This window comes from Rhinatrema bivittatum, chromosome 1 (genome assembly GCF_901001135.1).
Source record: "Rhinatrema bivittatum chromosome 1, aRhiBiv1.1, whole genome shotgun sequence".
In the NCBI taxonomy this organism is placed as follows: Eukaryota; Metazoa; Chordata; class Amphibia; order Gymnophiona; family Rhinatrematidae; genus Rhinatrema; species Rhinatrema bivittatum.
The window spans coordinates 11,034,872-11,055,890 of NC_042615.1; the positions used below are offsets into that span (position 1 = coordinate 11,034,872).

At 43.1% G+C, this 21,019-nt stretch overlaps 1 long non-coding RNA gene across 1 annotated transcript in view; it reads left to right on the plus strand.

The window, feature by feature from the left end:
• Positions 1–206: 206 nt before the first annotated feature.
• Positions 207–21,019, plus strand: part of LOC115083237 — a 43,684-nt gene continuing 22,871 nt past the window's right edge. Inside the window, exon 1 of the long non-coding RNA XR_003854331.1 lies at positions 207–500. This is a non-coding gene — a long non-coding RNA (uncharacterized LOC115083237). The remainder of the gene's footprint in view (positions 501–21,019) is intronic.

The window sequence follows — 21,019 nt, forward strand, 5'->3', positions numbered from 1 at the left end:
TATTTACATGTTTTCTGGTTTAAAAAAAAAACTATAAAGATAGAAGTATTAAAAACCACTGTGCTACATTTCATGGGGCCAAGAAAGACAAAAGTTGTAAACATAAACGTTGGTGTGACAGAAGGTGTACTGTTAAATAAACAGGAAGTGTAACCACTTCCTTTTTAGTAAAGGTTTCATGCAAAAAAAAAAAAAAAATCCTTTCAACCAAGCAGGTCAAAAGAATTGATTGGACTGTGGTGCTGTGCTTACAGCTTTTATATTTTGTCCAACTTGAATTAGCCTAGTTTGGGACTTTTTTGCTCCTGGTTTGACATTTTCAGTTGGGTCCTGCCACACTTTGCTGTTTTCGGAAGGTTGTGGTGAAGCACAGTTCTTTTTCCACACTCTCTCCTACATCTCACTCTGTTGTTGGCTTTCATTACTTTTAAGGTTTTATAAAAACCATTTTGAGAGGAATACACAAGAGAAGTCCGAAATCTCTCTTTGTAACCTTGCAGGTTAGTGCAAACTTTTATTTTAACCTTTGCTAAATCTTCATTTTTTAAAAAATTCTTATGTGACCATCTGGAATTAGTATGTACGTTCACATACCAAAGCTTTCATGCAGATCTCTGCATTTAGAAACAGATACTGTAACTGGTTGTTTTGCTTCGGTGTTTAAGAATTGTGTTCACAGTTCAGCATGCAAAAAATATTATCCAGTATGAATTTTGAAAATCATTAGAATCATTTGATATTAATGATTGTAAACTCATCAATATATGTACTTTTATAAAAATGTATAGTCATTTTTCTTCTAGGATATAGAAATGGATGATTAAAATTTGTGATAAGTGAAAAGTTTCTGAAGTTAGAGTTCTATCTTTTCAATAATATAGGATTTATATAGCATATGGCTAAAGTTTGCAGACGTTGTCCGTCTGATGCAAAATGTATACCATAGTGTTTAAGGGTACTAGAGTTATCAAAGTATTTGTAATGATAGTAATACTGCATTGTTACATCAAAAAACACATTGAAGCAAGTAGGTTTTATGTTCACTTGCTATGAACATTGTCAGATTTTTGCTGCTGACCAGTTTAGAGCATATGTCCTTGCCCAGTTAATAAAACAGCCTAAGTTATCAGGCGTGCATGGTTCCTTTAAGAGACTATGTAGAAGGAGGTTTTGCATCATTGCTCTTCGCCACATTCATATTTTAAGTTCCAAGCCTGATTGGCTTTGCCCCTTTTTATTCATTTGAATTCCACCTTTCGTGACTGGTCAGCCACTTTTTGGTTGCTGTTTTCACAGTATTAGATACCTGTATAGGAAGCAATTCAAACATGACTTGACTGTTCATGGCTTTTGCCCATCCCGACATTCTTTGATATTTCTTGCTATTGCGCTTTGCACAGTTCAAGCTATGTAACCCATCCCCAAGTAGGTGAAGCTCTTATGGAATTCCAGTTCTGTCCATGAGCACATTATGGTAAAACAGATGTGTTAGGCTTCAGAGTGGGAAGGAATGATGTAATCCTGACACGTTGCTGTCATTTGCCAAGGGCCTTATGACTAATTTAGAAAGTACCATTCCTTTGACTTGATGCATCTGTTTGGGGCAGAGGGTTTGAAAGGCGGGGACTGTTAGCTGAAAAGGCTTCTGTCCTCTGCACATTAGTATGGCATTTTCAGGAAATGGAGGGTTGGTTCCTAAGCTACCTCACCCTTACTGAACTGGAAATTGTCAAAAATAACTTTTTATTGACTTGCATCTTTAAAGAGGTATTTTAACTTGCCCCACTCATGTTATCCTTAGGGGGAAATAGGCAGACTAATAGTTTTCTGTAGCCTTGCAATTTCTTTTTCTGCTTAACGGCCCAGCTTAAACTACTTTAATAATGAGACTGATTACATACTTTGATTGAAAACACAACCCTTCTTAGAATTCCTCTAAATTGGACATTTGTGGTAATGCAGAGGAAACCAAAGATCCTGCAGAGCCTCAGTCAGTCATGAACCCCAAGGAAAGTTTCTTTAACCCCAAGAGGGCAACTGACATATATTCAGCACTTATTAATTAATATTTCAACAGTCTAAAGGCTCAATATTACCAGCAGCAGTGTAAAGGGGATGAACATCCAATGACTGATTGGCTCTGGTCACCCCATACTTTGGTGTTGGTTGAATGAATTAAACTTACCAGACTGGTACGCGTAGTAACATAGTGAATGATAGCAAACCACCTCCCCCTCACCCCCAAATTGTCTCTCCAGTCTGCCCAGCAAAGTGTTTAAGGTTGTAACTGCTGCTTCGTTATTTATTTCATTTATATTCCACCTTTCTGGCACTTCAAAGCAGATTATATCCAGGTATTTCCCTGTCCCTGGAGGGCTTACAGTGTAAGAGCTGATTTACTATGGCTTTTCTCTATTCTGTGCCTATGGGAAAAATACTTATTAAATTAGGTCCTCGATTTGTACCTGAGGCAATGGGGGATGGAGTGGCTGGCTGAAGGTCACAAGGAGCACAAAAGAGTTTGAAATTTGGCTTCCCTGAAATAGTGGATCAATGCGCGGAAAACACACCACAAGGAGACACATAAAACAGTTGTGTGCTGCAGTCACATTTAAAGTGGATTATTTGTGAGAATAAAAAAAAATGTGGGGAAAATATTTTAACAGTTTAAATATATTCCAACAAATAACATCTTGTACAGAAATATTTTTAATCAGGAAACAGTTTTCAACAAATCTAAACAAATTTACAAAAGAAGTGGCTTAAATAGATGTTAAAAGTTAAGTCTCCCGACACGGGACCGTGTTCGTAGAGCTGCATCGGGAGGGACGAAGGCTGACTCTAAAGGTGTAAAGTGTGTTCTGATATATAGTTGAAGTCATGCAAGAAAATAATCTGTGTGAGATGGTGTGTGTGCAAAAAAATGAGAGAAGCAATAAAGCAGTATATAACCGCACTTAAGGTGAATTGTCAGCTAGTTTCAGAGAGATTACCAACGTAAGATGTTTCAGAAGGTTGAAAAAGGGGCGATACAGTGCTTGCGATTTATTCAGGACAGCATTTGGAGCCGTGCCACAATCTGTTTGAAAGAACAGATTGCAGACCTTTGTAGAGTAGCCACGATTTCTAGTGGGAAAAGGAAGATATACGGTTGCAATGTGAAATGCCTGCAACACTTTTAATGGGGAACTGCTCTCCCCCGGATGATATGCTGGGCAGAGAATGTGATTCGAAGCAGCATAAAAGAAGAGCTTAGTGCGATTCAGAAAGCGGATGGAAGGATATCATAGACTCATGCGTATATGACTTAAGACGTGGTTCCTGCTGGGCATTCCAAGAATTGTTTAGATGCAGCTACTGCTGAGAAGTCCATTACCTGCTATTAAGTTCACTTAGAGAATAGCCACTGCCATTAGCAATGGTAACATGATATATTCTTAGTTTTTGGGTACTTGCCAGGCACTCGTGACCTGGATTGGCCACTGTTGGAAACAGGATGCTGGGCTTGATGGACCCTTGGTCTGACCCAGTATGGCAAGTTCTTATGTTCTTAGCATCAGCAGAAGCTTCTGAAACATCTTCATTACAAGGCCCATGAGCCAGCAGTGGTTCCCATTGACCCTAAGAGTGGATCCTTAATTGTTTCTACTTCAATTTATTTTATTTGTAACAGTAGAGAATGTGTATTAAGTAGGGTTGCCAACTTTTAAAAACAGAAATACCAGACATGTGCCCCTCCCCCATCTCTTCCTCCCTATTATAGCCAACAGCCTCCCCTTATGTTAAGGGTAGTAACTGCCGCTCCATGCAGGTTACCCCCAAGCCTTCTGTTAAGGGTAGTAACTGCCGTTCCATGCAGGTTACCCCCAAACCTTCTGTTAAGGTAGTAACTGCCGCTCCATGGAGGTTACCCCCTTGCAGAAATGTTATACAGGGTGGTCCATGGAAAAGTAGCCTGCCTGTGTGACACTGGTATTGGAGGCAGGCTACTTTTCCATGGGTCACCCTGTACCATCCTTTTCTTTAAGCCTTTAGGGATCCACAGTGTTTAACATAAGAACATAAGAAATTGCCATGCTGGGTTAGACCAAGGGTCCATCAAGCCCAGCATCCTATTTCCAACAGAGGCCAAACCAGGCCACAAGAACCTGGCAAGTACCCAAACACTAAGAAGATCCCATGCTACTGATGCCAGTAATAGCAGAGGCCATTCCCTAAGTCAGCTTTATTAATAGCAGTTAATGGACTTCTCCTCCAAGAACTTATCCAAACCTTTTTTTGAACCCAGCTCTACTAACTGCACTAACCACTTCCTACTAGCAACAAATTCCAGAGCTTAATTGTGCGTTGAATGAAAAAGAATTTTCTCTGATTAGACTTAAATGTGCTACTTGCTAACTTCATGGAGGGTCCCCTAGTCCTTCTAATATCCCAGGACAAGCAGGATGATAGTCCTCACATATAGGTGACATCAGATGAAGCCCTGGTATGGAAAACTTCTGACAAGAGTTTCTAGAAACTTTTGGCTGGCACTGTGGGCCTACTGAGCATGCCCAGCATGCCATGACATTCTCAGCCACAGGGGTCTCCCTTCAGCAAAGCAGTTCAGGAGCTCTGGAAAAAGAATTTCCTCACATTTTCTCAGAGAAGAAAACTTTTTCTTTTCACATTTTCAGTCATAATTTTCTCATAATTGGGTCTCCCTTCGACATAGTCTCGGTGTGTACATTTTTCAGATAGTTTTTGATAGATTCCTATCATCCTACTGTCGATTCCCGCCGGTCATCGACCGTTATTAGGCCATAACTTTATCATGGCATCGGGGTTTAAAAAATGTCCAGATTGCAACCGGACTATGTCCATAACAGACCCATATTATGTATGTGTTCTCTGCCTGGGATCAGGCCACAACGTCTGGGCTTGCTCAACCTGTGCCCAGATGACACTGAAGGGCAGGCGTGCCCGGTTGGATAAGATGGAAGAATTATTCAAAAAGATTCCATTGTTAACGTCGTCCCCGAGAGTAACTCCTCGCTCAGTAACCAAACATCGAGGTGAAACACGGGCCGACGACCCTCCGTCACCGGCACCATCGATATCATCGATAGTATTGTCTTCAACATCGAAAGGTCATCGGGAGAAAAAGCGGCATCGCCATCGATCCATCAACCCAGCGGATGGTAAACCATCGACGTCAGGATCTAAATCCATCGAGCCGATGCCCAAGAAAGTCCGTGTACTGGAGCCAATTCCACCGGCTGTATACAAAGAACCGCGGCGCTCTCCACCGGGCTCGGTGTCAGAGGAAGTGCCACCACGAATAATCGTGGAAGTGCCAATAGCGCCAGCGATGCCTTCCCCAGTGGCAGTGGATACTGCCCCGATTTCAAGGGAAGAAGTGACTATTTTAGTCCAACAGGCCGTCATTGAGGCTCTGAAGAACCTACAGCCCCCGACAGTGCCATCGGTGCTGGCACCGACATCGGCACTGGAGCAGTCGATTTTTCAGCCTTTGCTGAATAGACTTGATGCCTTATTACAAGTTTTTCCGACGGCACCGACTCCATCGACGCAGCCATCGATTCCGATACCCCCACCGATGACTCCAGCCATTCCGGCTCCCAGATTATCGGAGGATGACGGTGGAGACTCCGATTCTGCCCCAGGACCATCGGGGCTCCATCGACATTGAGTCCTGAAGACACCCTCAATGCCTTTCAAGGACACATCGATGCCAATCCATCCAGGTCCATCGAGGGATATAAGGCATCGATTTCCATCGATGCCATTGAGTCCCATCGACTCCCCATCGATGCCCTCACTTCCAACGATGCCACAACACATCCCAACAAAGGCTGTGTTTAAATTGAAGCATCATGTCCAGCCAGAAGACATTGACTCCCCTTATCATCCTCAATATACACCTTGGAAGGATGTTGACACGGACACTGAGTCAGAGGAACTGCAATCAGAGCCCTCTCCACCAGAGGAGAGAAAGAAATCCCCTCCAGAAGATTTGTCATTTACAAATTTATCAAAGAAATGGCAGATACAATTCCATTTGAATTAGTCACAGAGGAGGATACTAGACATAAGGTTCTAGAAGTACTGCAGTTTGTGGATGCGCCGAAGGAAATCATGGCTATCCCAATCCATCAAGTCCTCTTGGAATTGCAACAACGAATGTGGGAACACCCCTGCTCAGTCCCTGCAGTGAATCGAAGAACAGATGCCACTTATCTAGTGCAACATGCTCCAGGATACCAGAAGCCCCAACTATCTCACCATTCAGTAGTGGTAGAATCCGCTCAGAAGAAGACTCGGAAACAAAAACCTCATTCTTCTGTCCCACCAGGAAAGGAGCAACAATTCTTGGACACCTTAGGAAAGAAGGTCTATCAAGGGTCCATGCTGGTAGCACGTATTGCAGAATACCAGCTGTACATGACACAGTACCAACAGAACTTATGGAAACAAGTACAGGGTATTGTGGACAACCTCCCACAACAGCATCAACTACCTTTAGCTACATTAGTTGACAAGGGATTAGAATCTGGCAAACATGAGGTGAGAGCAGCCTATGATGTCTTCGAAACATCAACTTGTCTTTCTGCCTCTGCAATAAATGTGAGAAGATGGGCCTGGCTTAAGGCTTCTGACCTTAGGCAGAAAGTTCAAGAATGGCTTGCAGATCTCCCTTGTGTTGGAGATAATCTTTTCGGAGAAAAGATCCAAGCTACGGTATCTCAGCTGAAAGACCATTATGAGACTCTCCGTCAGCTATCAAAATTACCAGCAGATCAGACATCTTCCCTAAGACATCCATCACCTAGAGACTCGAGGAGACCCTTCTACTGACCAAGAAGGTATTATCCTCCTGCCTCTTCAGCACGTCCATAGCGTCCCTCACAGAGAGGACGTCCACATCAGCCGAAGCAACAAAAGACCCAGCCACCACCCCAAACTGGACCAGCGCCGGGTTTTTGAACCATGCCAAGAGAACAGCAGCCTCTTTCTCAACCCTGTGCCCTCCCTACCAGTTGGAGGTTGACTTCATTACTTCCAACACCATTGGAGTCTCATCACAAAAGATCAATGGGTATTAGCCATACTACATCGGGGATACGATACCCCCGCATTCTCCTCCCATTCCACTTTGGTCAAACATTCTCATCACATCTCAACTTCAAGTAGAACTCTCTACTTTGCTAACTGCCAGGGCCATCAAACCAGTTCCCCGGTCTCAACAAGGCAAAGGGTTCTACTCCTGCTATTTCCTCATTCCAAAGAAAACATGCGGCCTTTGCCCTATCTTAGACCTTTGAAATCTCAACAAATTTCTACACAAAAATTTTGGATGGTATCTCTGGGAACCATCCTTCCATTACTTCAAAAGGGAGATTGGCTCTGTTCTCTGGACCTTCAAGACGCTTATGCGCACATACCAATTTCCACACAACATCGCAAATATCTACAATTCGTAGTGGGAAAGAATCATTACCAGTACAGAGTCCTGCCATTCGGACTGGCCTCTGCTCCTCGAGTGTTTACGAAATGCCTAGCAGTAGTGGATGCACATTTAAGAAAAAACAGTATTCATGTTTTTCCATACCTAGACGATTGGCTAATCAGAAGTCCATCCAGGCAGGGAGCTCTCTCTGCCTTGAAAACCACAATAACACTTTTGCACCTTCTGGGATTTCTCATCAATTATCCAAAATCCCACGTCGAGCCGTCTCAACTCCTCACGTTCATTGGAGCAGACCTCGACACCACAGTGGCGAAAGCTTCCCTTCCAAGCGACCGTGCAGACAATTTGGCATGACTGACAAACATAATGATTCATCACCAGTTCGCATCCGCCCATCAAATTCTAGTGCTACTAGGACACATGGCCTCGACAGTATATGTCACTCCCATGGTGAAGTTAGCCATGAGAAGAACTCAATGGACTTTGAAATCTCAATGGCTACAAGCTTTCCAACCACTGTTGTACACAATTCAAATCACCGACCAGTTACGTCTTGTCGCTCCACTGGTGGACAAATCAAAAAGCGTTGAAAGCTGGTCTCCCATTCCAACAGGCAAATCCACAAGTCATCCTAACTACAGATGCTTCCAACCTGGGATGGGGAGCTCACGTCAACAACCTTCAAACACAAGGGACGTGGACTATGCTCAAAAAACAGTATCAGATAAACTTCTTGGAACTTCGAGCGATGAGATATGCCCTTTATGTCTTCAAAGACTGCCTCTCAAACAAGACTGTGCTGTTACAAACAGACAACACAGTAGCAATGTGGTATATAAACAAATAGGGAGGCACAGGCCCTTATCTGCTCTGCCAGGAAGCGGTGCAGATTTGGGCTTGGGCTCTGGAGCATTCCATACATCTCCGAGCATCTTACCTGGCAGGCATCAAGAAAATCCTAGCGGACGATCTCAGTCGACATTTCAATCCCCACAAATGGTCGCTGGACCCACGTGTAGCGAGCAAAATCTTTCAACGCTGGGGTCGCCCAACCATAGACCTCTTTGCGTCCACACTGAACCACAAAGTGGAAAGGTTCTGCTCCCTCCACAGACGTCGACAAACAGTCCCCAGGGACGCATTTGCTCGCCCCTGGAACACAGGTCTTCTTTATGCGTATCCTTCAATTCCGCTCATAGCGAAAACTCTCGTGAAGCTACAGCAGGATAGAGGGACAATGATCCTCATAGCCCCGTACTGGCCTCGACAAGTATGGTTTCCCATACTCCTCGACCTCTCAATCTCACAACCAATCCGCCTGGGCACAGAGCCCACTCTCATCACTCAGAATCAGGGCAAGTTGCGTCATCCCAACCTGACAACTCTTGCCCTAACAGCTTGGATGTTGAAAGCTTAATTCTACAACCACTTAATCTTTCAACACGAGTCTCTCAAGTTCTAGTAGCTTCACGAAAGCCTTCCACACGTAAATCCTACCACTTTAAGTGGACTAGATTTACAACATGGTGCACACAAAAGGGTATAGAACCTTTCTCCTGCCCCACTTCTTCTTTACTAGATTACCTATACCACCTGTCGGATTCTGGTCTCCAGACATCCTCTGTAAGGGTACACATAAGCGCCATAGCGGCATACCACAAAGGAATAGGGGATGCAACTACTTTCTTTCCAAGACCTCATTCTCACCAGGGAGAGAGAGTCTTACACACCTTGGACTGTAAACGTGCACTAGCTTTTTATCTGAACCACATGGCAGTCCATAGGAAATCCACCCAACTCTTTGTTTCTTTCAATAAAAATAAATCAGGACTTGCGGTAGGAAAACAGACTCTCTCCAACTGGCTAGCAGACTGTATTGAATTCTGTTATGAAAAAGCAAAAGTTCCTCTCCAGGTGTGAGTAAAAGCACATTCAGTAAGGGCTATGTACACATCAGTAGCACACTATCGTTCAGTGCCCATTCTAGACACATGTAAAGCTGTAACATGGAGTTCCCTTCACACCTTTGCAGCTCATTATTGTCTGGACAAAGAAGGATGACAAGATTCAGCCTTTGGGCAATCTGTCTTCAAGAACTTATTTCCAGTATAACTCCAACTCCTTCTACATCCATCCTGCTGTGATTTCAGGCTGCCTCATTTTTTCCAGCAGTTCACCAGTTGTTGTGCTTGTTGCACAAGTTGTATGCTGTTGGTATAATATAAGAATGACTCAGCCTGTATCTTGCTAATCACCCATATGTGAAGACTATCATCCTGCTTGTCCTGGGATAAAGCAAAATTGCTTACCTTGTAATAGGTGTTATCCCAGGACAGCAGGATGTAGTCCTCACAGAACCCACCCACCTCCCTGCGGAGTTGGGTCCGATACGTTTTATTATTTTATTTTTTTAGCTCACGCATATTGCTACAAACGAGACTGAAGGGAGACACCTGTGGCTGAGAATGTCATGGCATGCTCAGTAGGCCCACAGTGCCAGCCAAACGTTTCTAGAAACTCTTGACAGACGTTTTCCGTACCAGGGCTCCATCTGATGATGTCACCCATATGTGAGAACTACATCCTGGGATAACACCTATTACAAGGTAAGCAATTTTGCTTTATCCAAAAGTGTAAATAACCAAGTCACATCTACTCGTTCTAGAACTCTCATGATTTTAAAGACCTCTATCATATCCCCCCTCAGCCGTCTCTTCTCCAAGCTGAACAGCCCTAACCTCTTCAGCCTTTCCTCATAGGGGAGTTGTTCCATCCCATTTATCATTTTGGTTGCCCTTCTCTGTACCTTCTCCATCACAATTATATCTTTTTTGAGAAGCGGCGACCAGAATTGTACACAGTATTCAAGGTGAGGTCTCACCATGGAGCGATACAGAGGCATAATGACATTTTCTGTTTTGTTAACCATTCCCTTCTTAATAATTCCTAACATTCTGTTTGCTTTTTTGACTGCTGCAGCACACTGAGCTGACAATTTTAAAGTATTATCCACTATGATGCTTAGATCCTTTTCCTGGGTGGTAGCTTCTAATATGGAACCTAATATCGTGTAACTACAGCAAGGGTTATTTTCCCCTATATGCAACACCTTGCACTTGTCCACATTAAATTTCATCTGCCATTTGGATGCCCAATCTTCCAGTCTCACAAGGTCCTCCTGTAATGTATCACAATCTGCTTGTGATTTAACTACTCTGAATAATTTTGTATCATCCACAAATTTGATAACCTCACTCGTCGTATTCCTTTCCAGATCATTTATAAATATATTGAAAAGCATCGGTCCAACTACAGATCCCTGAGGCGCTCCACTGTTTACCCTTTTCCACTGAGAAAATCGACCATTTAATCCTACTCTCTGTTTCCTGTCTTTTAACCAGTTTGTAATCCACAAAAGGACATTGACTTTTTAGTTTTCTTAGAAGCCTCTCATGAGGGACTTTGTCAAATGCCTTCTGAAAATCCAAATACACTACATCTACCGCTTCACCTTTATCCACGTGTTTATTAACCCCTTCAAAAAAATGAAGCATATTTGTTAGGCAGGAGTTCCCTTGGGTAAATCCATGTTGACTGGTTCCATTAAACCAGTTCTTTCTATATGCTCTATGATTTTGATCTTTAGAATAGTTTCCACTATTTTTCCTGGCACTAAAGTCAGGCTCACTGGTCTATAGTTTCCTGGATCGCCCTTAGAGCCCTTTTTAAATATTGGGGTTACATTGGCCACTCTCCAGTCTTCAGGTACAATGGATGATTTTAATAATAAGTTACAAATTTTAACAAATCAGAAATTTCATTTTTTAGTTCCTTCAGTACCCTAGGATGCATACCATCCAGTCCAGGTGATTTGCTGCTCTTTAGTTTGTCAATCTGGCCTACTCCATCTTCCACGTTCACAGTGATTTGGTTCAATTCGTCTGACTTATCACCCTTGAAAACCATCTCTGAAACTGGTATCTCCCCAACATCCTCTTCAGTGAACACCGAAACAAAGAAATCGTTTAATCTTTCCATGATTGTCTTCTCTTCTCCAAGAGCCCCTTTAACCCCTCGGTCATCTAACAGTCCAACCAACTCCCTCACAGGATTCTTGCTTCGGATATATTTTTAAAAGTTTTTATTATGAGTTTTTGCCTCTACAGCCAACTTCATTCAAATTCTCTCTTTGCCTGTCTTAGCAATGTTTTACACTTAACTTGACATAGCTTATGCTTTATCCTATTTTCTTCAGATGGATCCTTCTTCCAATTTTTTAAGGGTTTTTTTTTGGATAAAATAGCTTTTCACCTCACCTTTTAACCATGACGGTAATCGTTTTGCCTTCCTTCCACCTTTCTTAATGCGCGGAATACATATGGGCTGCGCCTCCAGGATTGTATTTTTAAACAATGTCCATGCCTGTTGAACACTTTTTTTTAAAATTCTTTATTTATTGCTTTTCAAATATACATTGTATTCAAATATTTCAGGAAAACATGTTACAATATATTAGATAGAAACAAATTTTCCTTTTATCAATAATTATGAACAAAACATATTTTTTCTAATGCCATAACCAAATCTCAAAATAAATCATAGCCAATGGGGGACTATATTATTGAGGACAATAAAGGAAATAGTTTCACAATCAAGGCTTAACCTGATAATGGATGCTGTCTTATTTTAAACATTATCTTGATAATCTAGGGGTTATGAGGGGGAAATTAGTCTAAATATGTTCTCAACTGCTCAAGAGAAAAAAATGTAAATTTATTTATTTATTTAAAAGGTTTTATATACCGACAACCGTTTGCACATCGTGTCGGTTTTCATGTAACTTACTAACCAAAGTATATATATAGGCATTGCCTTTACAAAGAACAGATCTGCTTCTTTTGTATCTGTTTCTTTTCTTATAACACACCTACAGGGAAATCGTAGCATAAAGGTGGCACCTAAGGATATCACCTCCTGCCTCATATTAAGAAATCCATTGCATCTCTCCTGAGTAATCTTAGATAATATATCAGGAAACATGCGAACCTTTCTGCCATGGAACATAGTATTCAAATTTTTAAAGTAACATCATCAATTTACTAATATCTTGTTCCATTATCAGAGAGACTAACAATGTAGAAAAATCAATAATCTCTACGGCAGATGATTCCAAAAAGTTGGTTACATTTTGAAAGTCAATGGGGGGGAGCCGCCTGTGCGTTTGTACGATCCTGTACATTTGCTGGAAGAAAATATACCTTATTTATAGCAGGAAATTGTGTCTCTGGTAACTGTAAAATTTCTCCCAGGTATCTTTTAAAAGTAGTTAAAGGGAGGTCACGTGATGTGGTGAGCCGGGGAAGACTGAAAACCCTTGAGCTCCGAGTGCCAAGCTCTCTCAGCGCGATTTCAAACCGCAATTACTGCTCCAAACTTCATCCTACTGGAGAAACTGTGAGTTCTTATGTCCATCGCCAAATATATGAATAAAACGCCACCCCCGATGGCATCCAGAACGACTAAAAAAGACAAAGAAAAATCGCGGGGCTCCGAAGCCAAAATGGCCGCCGCGGGCGAAACCACTGGGGATCCCGTTTCAGCAGGGCTCACGCTGCCTGCTATTGAGCAAGTTATAAAAGCTGCTCTGGATGAAAAACTAGCAGGGCTGAAGGCACAGATAGAAGAGGTGCACGTGGCAATAGCTGAGCTCTCCCCTCGTATTGACCATGCTGAAGGCAGAATTTCTGTATTGGAGGATGATGCCCACAGTGCTGAGACTAAAGTTGAAAAGCAGGGGAAAATTGTTAACCCAGCTCCTCGACAAGGTCGACGATTTAGAAAATAGGGAAAGGAGAACTAATCTTCGTTTTTTGGGGTTTCCTGAAGAACTGGAGGACGCAGCTATGGGAGAGTTATTAGAGCAATGGCTCCCTGAGGTTTTAGATTTAAAGCAGTTCAAGGGATACCTTAAAGTGGAACGAGCGCACCGCTTGGGAGTAAAAAAAACAAACCTCACTAGGCCACGGCTAGTCATAGCAAAGTTTCTTAGCTTCACTCATAAAAACGAAATTTGGAAAGCTTACCGGCGCAAACCAACCATTTCTTATGGGAAGCATAATATCAGGATTTTCCAGGACTACTCTGCAAGGGTGTCTGAATTACATAAGGGATTTTCACCTATCTGTTCCCAGCTTTTCCAGCAAAAAATTAAGTTTGCCCTTCAGTATCCAGCGAAACTCCGGATTTGGCACAAGGATCAACAACTCCTTTTCCAAACACCTGAATCAGCGGCGGACTTTTTGAAATCAGTCCCGACCACTTCAGCATCAGTGGAGCAGGGCTGAGATTACAACTCTGCGGACGTCGCCGCTTCTCTTCGTTCTCTATGTTTCCTGTGACACCATCTTGGTGGATTTGGGGGAGGCTTCACCCCATTCCGCCTTGTTCAGTTCAGAAGGGATCAGACCATCCTCTGCGTTCACGCCTTTCTGCTTTTACCAGTTCTCCAACCATCTAGAGATCTCTAATTAATTGCCACAACAATTTCAATCATATGTCTCCATGAACACTGGCTTTACTCGGTGTATTCCTTCTTGGGGTCCTGCTGGCCATGATATAGAGCTGCAGCGCTCGTACACAAATCAAATGACCTCTATGCCTCCAGGATTGAGGCTTTCTGTTATCTGGACTCAACAGGGGGGGGAACAGTATGGGGGGGAGGGGAGGGATATGTTAGTTAGCACTAGTTCCATTTCTGTACTCAATTATTTCTCAAATCTGCACTCTTATCACCATCTGCAATTAGTTGCTATGCAACAACACCACAGACAAACAGTACAGGCCCGGTTGGGAATCCAGTTCTCTTTGAATGGAGTGGGGGCCAGGCTGGGAGCCCCCACCTCTGCCTCCACTTGGTCATTTTCACAACTGTCTCAGCAATTGCTTAACCTGTTACATGCCTAACCTGATATCCTGGAACGTCAACGGGTTGGGCTCGCCAGTCAAACGTCGTAAAGTGCTCGATCACCTCAAGCGCCTTCATACAGACATTGCCGGATTGCAAGAAACACACCTCACTACAGAGGAAAGCCAAAAACTGCAAAGAGATTGGGTTGGCTCCTGTGTCTTTTCAGCAGCAGTCAACAGAAAGGCGGGGGTCGCAATACTAATCAACAAAACGGCGAACTTCCACACGGTTAAAAGCATCGCGGACCCGGAAGGCCGATTCATTTTGCTGATTGGCCATTGGAACAACTTATTAGTCACGCTCTGTAACGTCTATGCTCCCAACGAGTACTCACACTCATTTTTCACATCCATCAGTAACTTAATTCACATTCATGCACAGGGGCAAATATTCCTCTTAGGAGACTTCAATTGTGTGCACGATATCTCCATTGATAAGAGCCCGCCGCAACTGAGACATTCCACCAAGACTAAGAAAGGCATCGCATTCCTCTGTCACCAACTGCAACTTCTGGATGTGTGGCGTGTGCTCCATCCAGGCGAATTAGACTATACTCATGTGTCACGTTCCCATTTGTCTTTGTCTCGGATCGATTATATTCTCATCTCGCAGGCTCTCTTCTTCCAGATACAGAAGGCGTCCATTGAAACACAAGTGATTTCGGATCATGCTCCAATATCTCTTTGCTTATCTCCTCTTCATGCTCAGCAAGGTGACCGCATATGGAGATTCCCCAGTTATCTTAAAGATGATCATAAATTTAAGGACTACCTACAGCTTAAATGGAAAGACTATATGGAAAACAACCAACAACATGCTTCAGACCCCCAGCTTCTCTGGGAGGCAGGGAAGGCGGTCCTAAGAGGAGACATCATAGCCTATGTCCACCGGCGAAATAAACAACTTAATAAGAACATTTTGCATCATGAACAACAGCTTGCTAGAAGTAAGCGTGAACTTAACATGTCTCCCTCACACCAACACAGAAAAGAATACTATAGCATACTAGGGAGCCTGAATGCACTCCTACATATGAGAGCACAAGCCTTTATTCAGAAAGGAGAACAGAACCTATTCCGATTTGGAAACAAATCTGGCAAATTAATGGCGAACTTGGTCCGGGCTACCAGACGAAAAACCTTTATAAATAGCATGTATTCCACCACTGGGACCATCACCACAAATCCACGGACATCTGCGAATCATTCCGTACCTTTTATGAACACCTCTATACCCCAGACCATGGGAAGGGGGAAGCAGAGGAAAAGGACTTTTTTCAAACTTTGACGCTGCCACGGCTCAATGCCCCTCAACAGGACTTTCTCAACAGACCGATCCAACCTTATGAGGTCTCTCAAGCCATATCGTCCACTCATGCAGGGAAGTCGCCCGGACCAGACGGGCTGTCATACGACTTCTATAAAATACTTCAACCCCATGTGGCTGTCCCCCTTACCAGTTTTTATACAGCTGGACTGGCTGTGGGGCACTTTCCTTCCTCCTTTAACACAGCTCACATCACGGTCTTACCGAAGCCTGGCAAGGACCCTCTACAACCCTCGTCTTACCGCCCAATATCTCTACTCAACTGCGACTTAAAGCTCCTAGCGAAGGTACTCACAGAACGCTTGAACGTTCTACTGCCCTTCTTAATCTCACACCACCAGGTAGGGTTTGTAAAGGGATGGTCCCCGCATGCCAACATCTTAAAGCTTGTGTCTGCCATGGAACTCTGCCAATCTCAACAAATCCCTGCACTTGCCATCGGATTTGACTCTGAAAAGGCGTTCGACAGGGTAGCCTGGTCATATCTTTTTTCCACCCTCCAACGTTTTGGAATTTGCGGGGAGTTTTTGCAATACCTCCAACTTTTGTACCACCGTCCCCTCTCCCGGATTCTTGCCAATGGATATCTGTCCAACGATGTTCACCTAGGGCGTGGAGTCCGACAGGGATGCCCTTTATCCCCACTACTTTATATCCTGGCTATCGACCCCTTGCTACGCAAATTAGACCAAACGTCGACTATTCACGGGTTTGGGGGGCCGCGTCACGACTTCAAGATAGCGGCCTTCGCCGATGACGTATTGGTTTTTATTACCCAACCCACACAATCTTTGCCTGAAGTACTACGGTTGCAGTATCAGTACGGTCAATTTGCAGGTCTAAAAATAAACCTGGATAAGTCCGAGGTCATTGACGTTACGGGTTCAGTACATAACAATTGGACTGGCGACTTCCCTTTGCGCTGGGTCTCTAAGGAACTCAAGTACTTGGGAATTCGCATTCCCACTCACATCAATCTGCTATATCAAGTGAACATACAACCACTATTAAATCAAACCACCATCAAGCTACATCAGTGGGCGTCCTTGCCTCTCTCACTCTCTGGCCGAATTCAACTGGTCAAAATGATATTGCTCCCCAAGTGGCTTTATCTTCTGCAAATGGCCCCTTTGTGGCTCACCAAAAAGGACTACAAAACTTTTTCAAAGGCACTGCGAATTTTCCTTTGGAGGGGCAAAAAAGCGCGTTTGCCCATGGCGGTTCTGACTGCTCCAGTGGAGGCGGGAGGCATGGGTTGCCCAGACCTCCTAACCTACAACTTAGCGTGTACTCTTCGCTATGTAAATGATTGGCTATTCTCAACGTCCAGGTTTGTCCCTTATACCCACCTCCTGGAGTGGTATGGAGTTACGTCTTTGAACCCATTACTGCATTTGCCAACTACAATGCTCCCACACCACCTCAAAAACTACATACTACTACGCTCTTGTCGGAAAGCCTGGATTATGCTTTGCACCAAGCATCATCTGTCCACACGCATGACCCCTTTAATACAGATAGTGGGCAACCCGCTTTTTGAACCTGGATTTTGTAGGGGTACCTTTCACAAATGGCAAAGCGCGGGGCTCACCTACGTCTACCAACTTTTCGAGGCGACTACGGGTCACTTCCTCACGTTTCCAGAACTGCAGGCGGTTTATAAGTTCCCAAACTCAGATCACTTTGCTTATCAGCAAGTAAGACATTTTATTCATAGTTTAAACTTCTCAACACAGGTCTTACAAACTGTCCAGCGGATACAGGACCAACTACAACCGGGACCAGCAAAAAAACTGTCCGTCTCCAAAATTATGAAGTCCTTACTAGCATCAGCATCCTTGCTATCCCTAGATAAGCTCTATCATAAGTGGGCGCAGTGGGCTAAATGTACAATTACACTAGAAGACTTTAAACGCAGTGTCGTAACTACGCCTGAAATATCTGTCAATGTACTACTTCGGGAAACTCATTACAAATTTATGTGGCAATTTTACATTCCACCTAACCGAGCCTACCACATGCGGCTTGTTCCCACCAACAAATGTCCCAAATGCACGATTGAAGATGGAGATTATTACCATTGTTTCTGGGACTGCCGGGAAATCCTATCTTTCTGGGCACAGCTTTCTCGTTTCTGCTCGCAATTGCTACATATAACTTTACCCCTGGATCCTTCTCTTTGGCTTTTTGGAACGCTGCCAAATACGGCCGGCTCCTTGAGTGCTCACAACCAGCTATTCTTAAAAAAGGCGGGCCTGTTGGGAAAAAAATCTATACTGCAGACGTGGACCACCCATCTTGCGCCGACCAAGGACATGTGGTTCAAACAGCTGGTGCATCTCTGTGCGATTGAATTGGCAGTAGCAAGAACCTCATCTGCAAAGAATTCGGCTCTAATAGCGCTTACTTGGTCCCCGTTAACGGATTACCTGTCACCTACAATCCAGGCCACTCATACCATACTGTAATAATAACAGCAGACATGTTTAACTTTATTATTCACTTTGCCAATTCTAACATTATCGTCTATATGCTATGATTTTGATTTAGATCTTGATGTTGATATAGCAGACATTCATGTGCATATTGTTATCTGCAACTAACTAACTGAAATGGAACTAGGAAAGGGGGGGGGGAGGGGGGAGGGGAATAACTAAGTGAATACATAACTAAGTAAAGAGCAGCAAAGGCTACAAGGACTACAAGGAGGGACTTGTTTGATATGATTTATTCTGTTTTATGATGGTAACCCTACCATAGCTGTTTACTATAACGGGACAGTATTGATGATCTCATCCTATGTCTGTATCTTGTTGTGTTGTCATCCGTTATCCTGGATCTTGTACCATCGGAATTGTACATTGTTTACCTTCCGTGTTCTCACTGTTATTGTATTTTTATTTCACGAAAACCCAATAAAACATGGTTTCAAAAAAAAAAAAAAAAAAAAGTAGTTAAAGGTAATTCCCCCATTATTCTAGTTGAGACGCCTATTCCAATTCTCCAGCAATTCCAAACGGTGAGATAAGGCTGCTCTATCCTTTATTGTTGCAATATTAAAGTTCTTTAATTGCTTTATATCCACCTCTATCCTTGCAACAGTGGATTGAACTTGAGTCAGTGTGTTTTCTTGATCCAAAATCTTTTGATTCATTTGCAACGCAAAAGAGTGCAATTTTGTATTACAGTCCCGAACAGCCAATGTTAGTCCTGCAGATAATTCCCACAAGTTTTCAAGTGTGATGACTGCAGGTCTTACCAATATCTCAGGTCGAACACCCGATGTTGGGGGGTCGTTTCGGAGGTAGACGGTCCCGTTGAGTCAGCGCAGGTCAAATTTTCTTCCTCTGCTGAAACCTCACAGCTTCCTGGTATTGCCTGACTTGTCGACTCTTCTCCCAGCTCACCCGCGCCTCTGACCTCATCAGTCTGCGCCATCTGCTGGGCATCTGGAGTAGATGTTCCTCCAGCTGCCAGCGGTCGCACGTCGGGGAGGGGGGCTGAGGGAAACCTCGGTCCCTGGTGAAATTACCTCTCCTCCAGGTATGTCCGCAACGGGATTAACCTCCCCGATATTTACAGCTCCCTGGACTAGGAAGTTGGTTATTAGAGCCTACTCTGAAAGGTAAGTAGGTATAGAGGGGAAGACCCTCGCCTTTCCCTTCCGTTTTGGCAGAATAGTAGCAATTTTTTAAGAAATTTCTGAAGGGGAAAAGAGCAGCTCTGTCCTTAAACCCAGTCAGGATGCCATCTTGTCCCTCCTAATATGCAGATTTCAACTGGTCCTGTTGAACACTTTTAACCTTTGCAGCTGCACCTTTCAGTTTTTTTCTAACTATTTTCCTCATTTTATCAAAGTTTCCCTTTTTAAAATTTAGTGTTAGAGCTGCAGATTTACTTATTGTCCCCCTTCCAGTTATTAGTTTAAATTTGATCATGTTATGATCACTGTTGCCAAGTGGCCCCACCACTGTTACCCCTCTCACCAAATCCTGCGGTCCCCTAAGAATTAAATCTAAAATAGCTCCCTCTCTTGTTGGTTCCTGAACCAATTGCTCCATGCCCCTTTGAAATCTTTCACCGTTTTTGTCTTCACCACCTCTTCTGGAAGTGCATTCCAGGCATCCATCACCCTCTCTGTGAAGAGATATTTCCTGACGATGGTTCTGAGTCGTCCCCCCTGGAGTTTCATTTCGTGACCTCATGTTCTACAGTTTCCTTTACAACAGCAAAGGTTTGAAGTTTTGCATCATTAATACCTGTCAGGTATCTGAAGATCTGTATTATATCTCCTCTGCACTTCCTCTCCTCCAGAGGATACATAGTATACAGAGTCAAGTAGCAAAAGGCACACTTTCACTTATCTAGTTTTTAAAGCAAGTTTTACATTAGTTTGCTCTTAACAAATTTATTTGCATAGGGTGATGCTTTAATTCCATGTATTTTCCTAGTTACTTTTTAATAAAAGGAATATCTTTGTAGTATTTAAGCAGACTTATTTCAGTTGTAAAATTATTTTATTAGGGAGAAATAAGCAATTTAATAATTAATGTGGTTCTCACATTGAAGGTTTTTTTTTTTCCCAAAATAGCCCTTCCCTGAAAAATAGTGATCACTGATACACAGTGTTTAAGGTCAAGATACTTCAGCTAGCTCATTCCCTTTCTAGGGCTGGTCACCTGGGGAGGGATCAAATCAGAAATTGTGTTCTCGCATGATTTTATTGACCCAGAATCCATGCAGTCATTGCAAGATTTTGTATTCCCTGTCCTGAGCGAAAGTTCATTAGTCAGAAAAGTCAGACACCAACTTCCTTGGTCCTATTACCACCAGTGAATACACTGTTTGAGCAAATTAGCGTAGACGTAGTAAGCCCCTACCTATAGTTGTATAATTCTGGCAGCCTTAACAAGGGACCTATGAGACAAGATGCTAGTAACAATACTGGTAGCTGTTTAGATTAGGTTGTGATGATTAATAGAATTAAATTTGCAGCTAGAATAACTAGATGTCATAGAAATGATGGCAGAAAAGGACCAAATGATCTACTTTTGGACTAGGGGGCATTCCATGAAGTTAGCAAGTAGCACATTTAAGACTAATCTGAGAAACTTCTTTTTCACTCAACGCACAATAAAGCTCTGGAATTTGTTGCCAGAGGATGTGGTTAGTGCAGTTGGTGTAGCTGGGTTCAAAAAAGGTTTGGATAAGTTCTTGGAGGAGAAGTCCATTAACTGCTATTAATCAAGTTTACT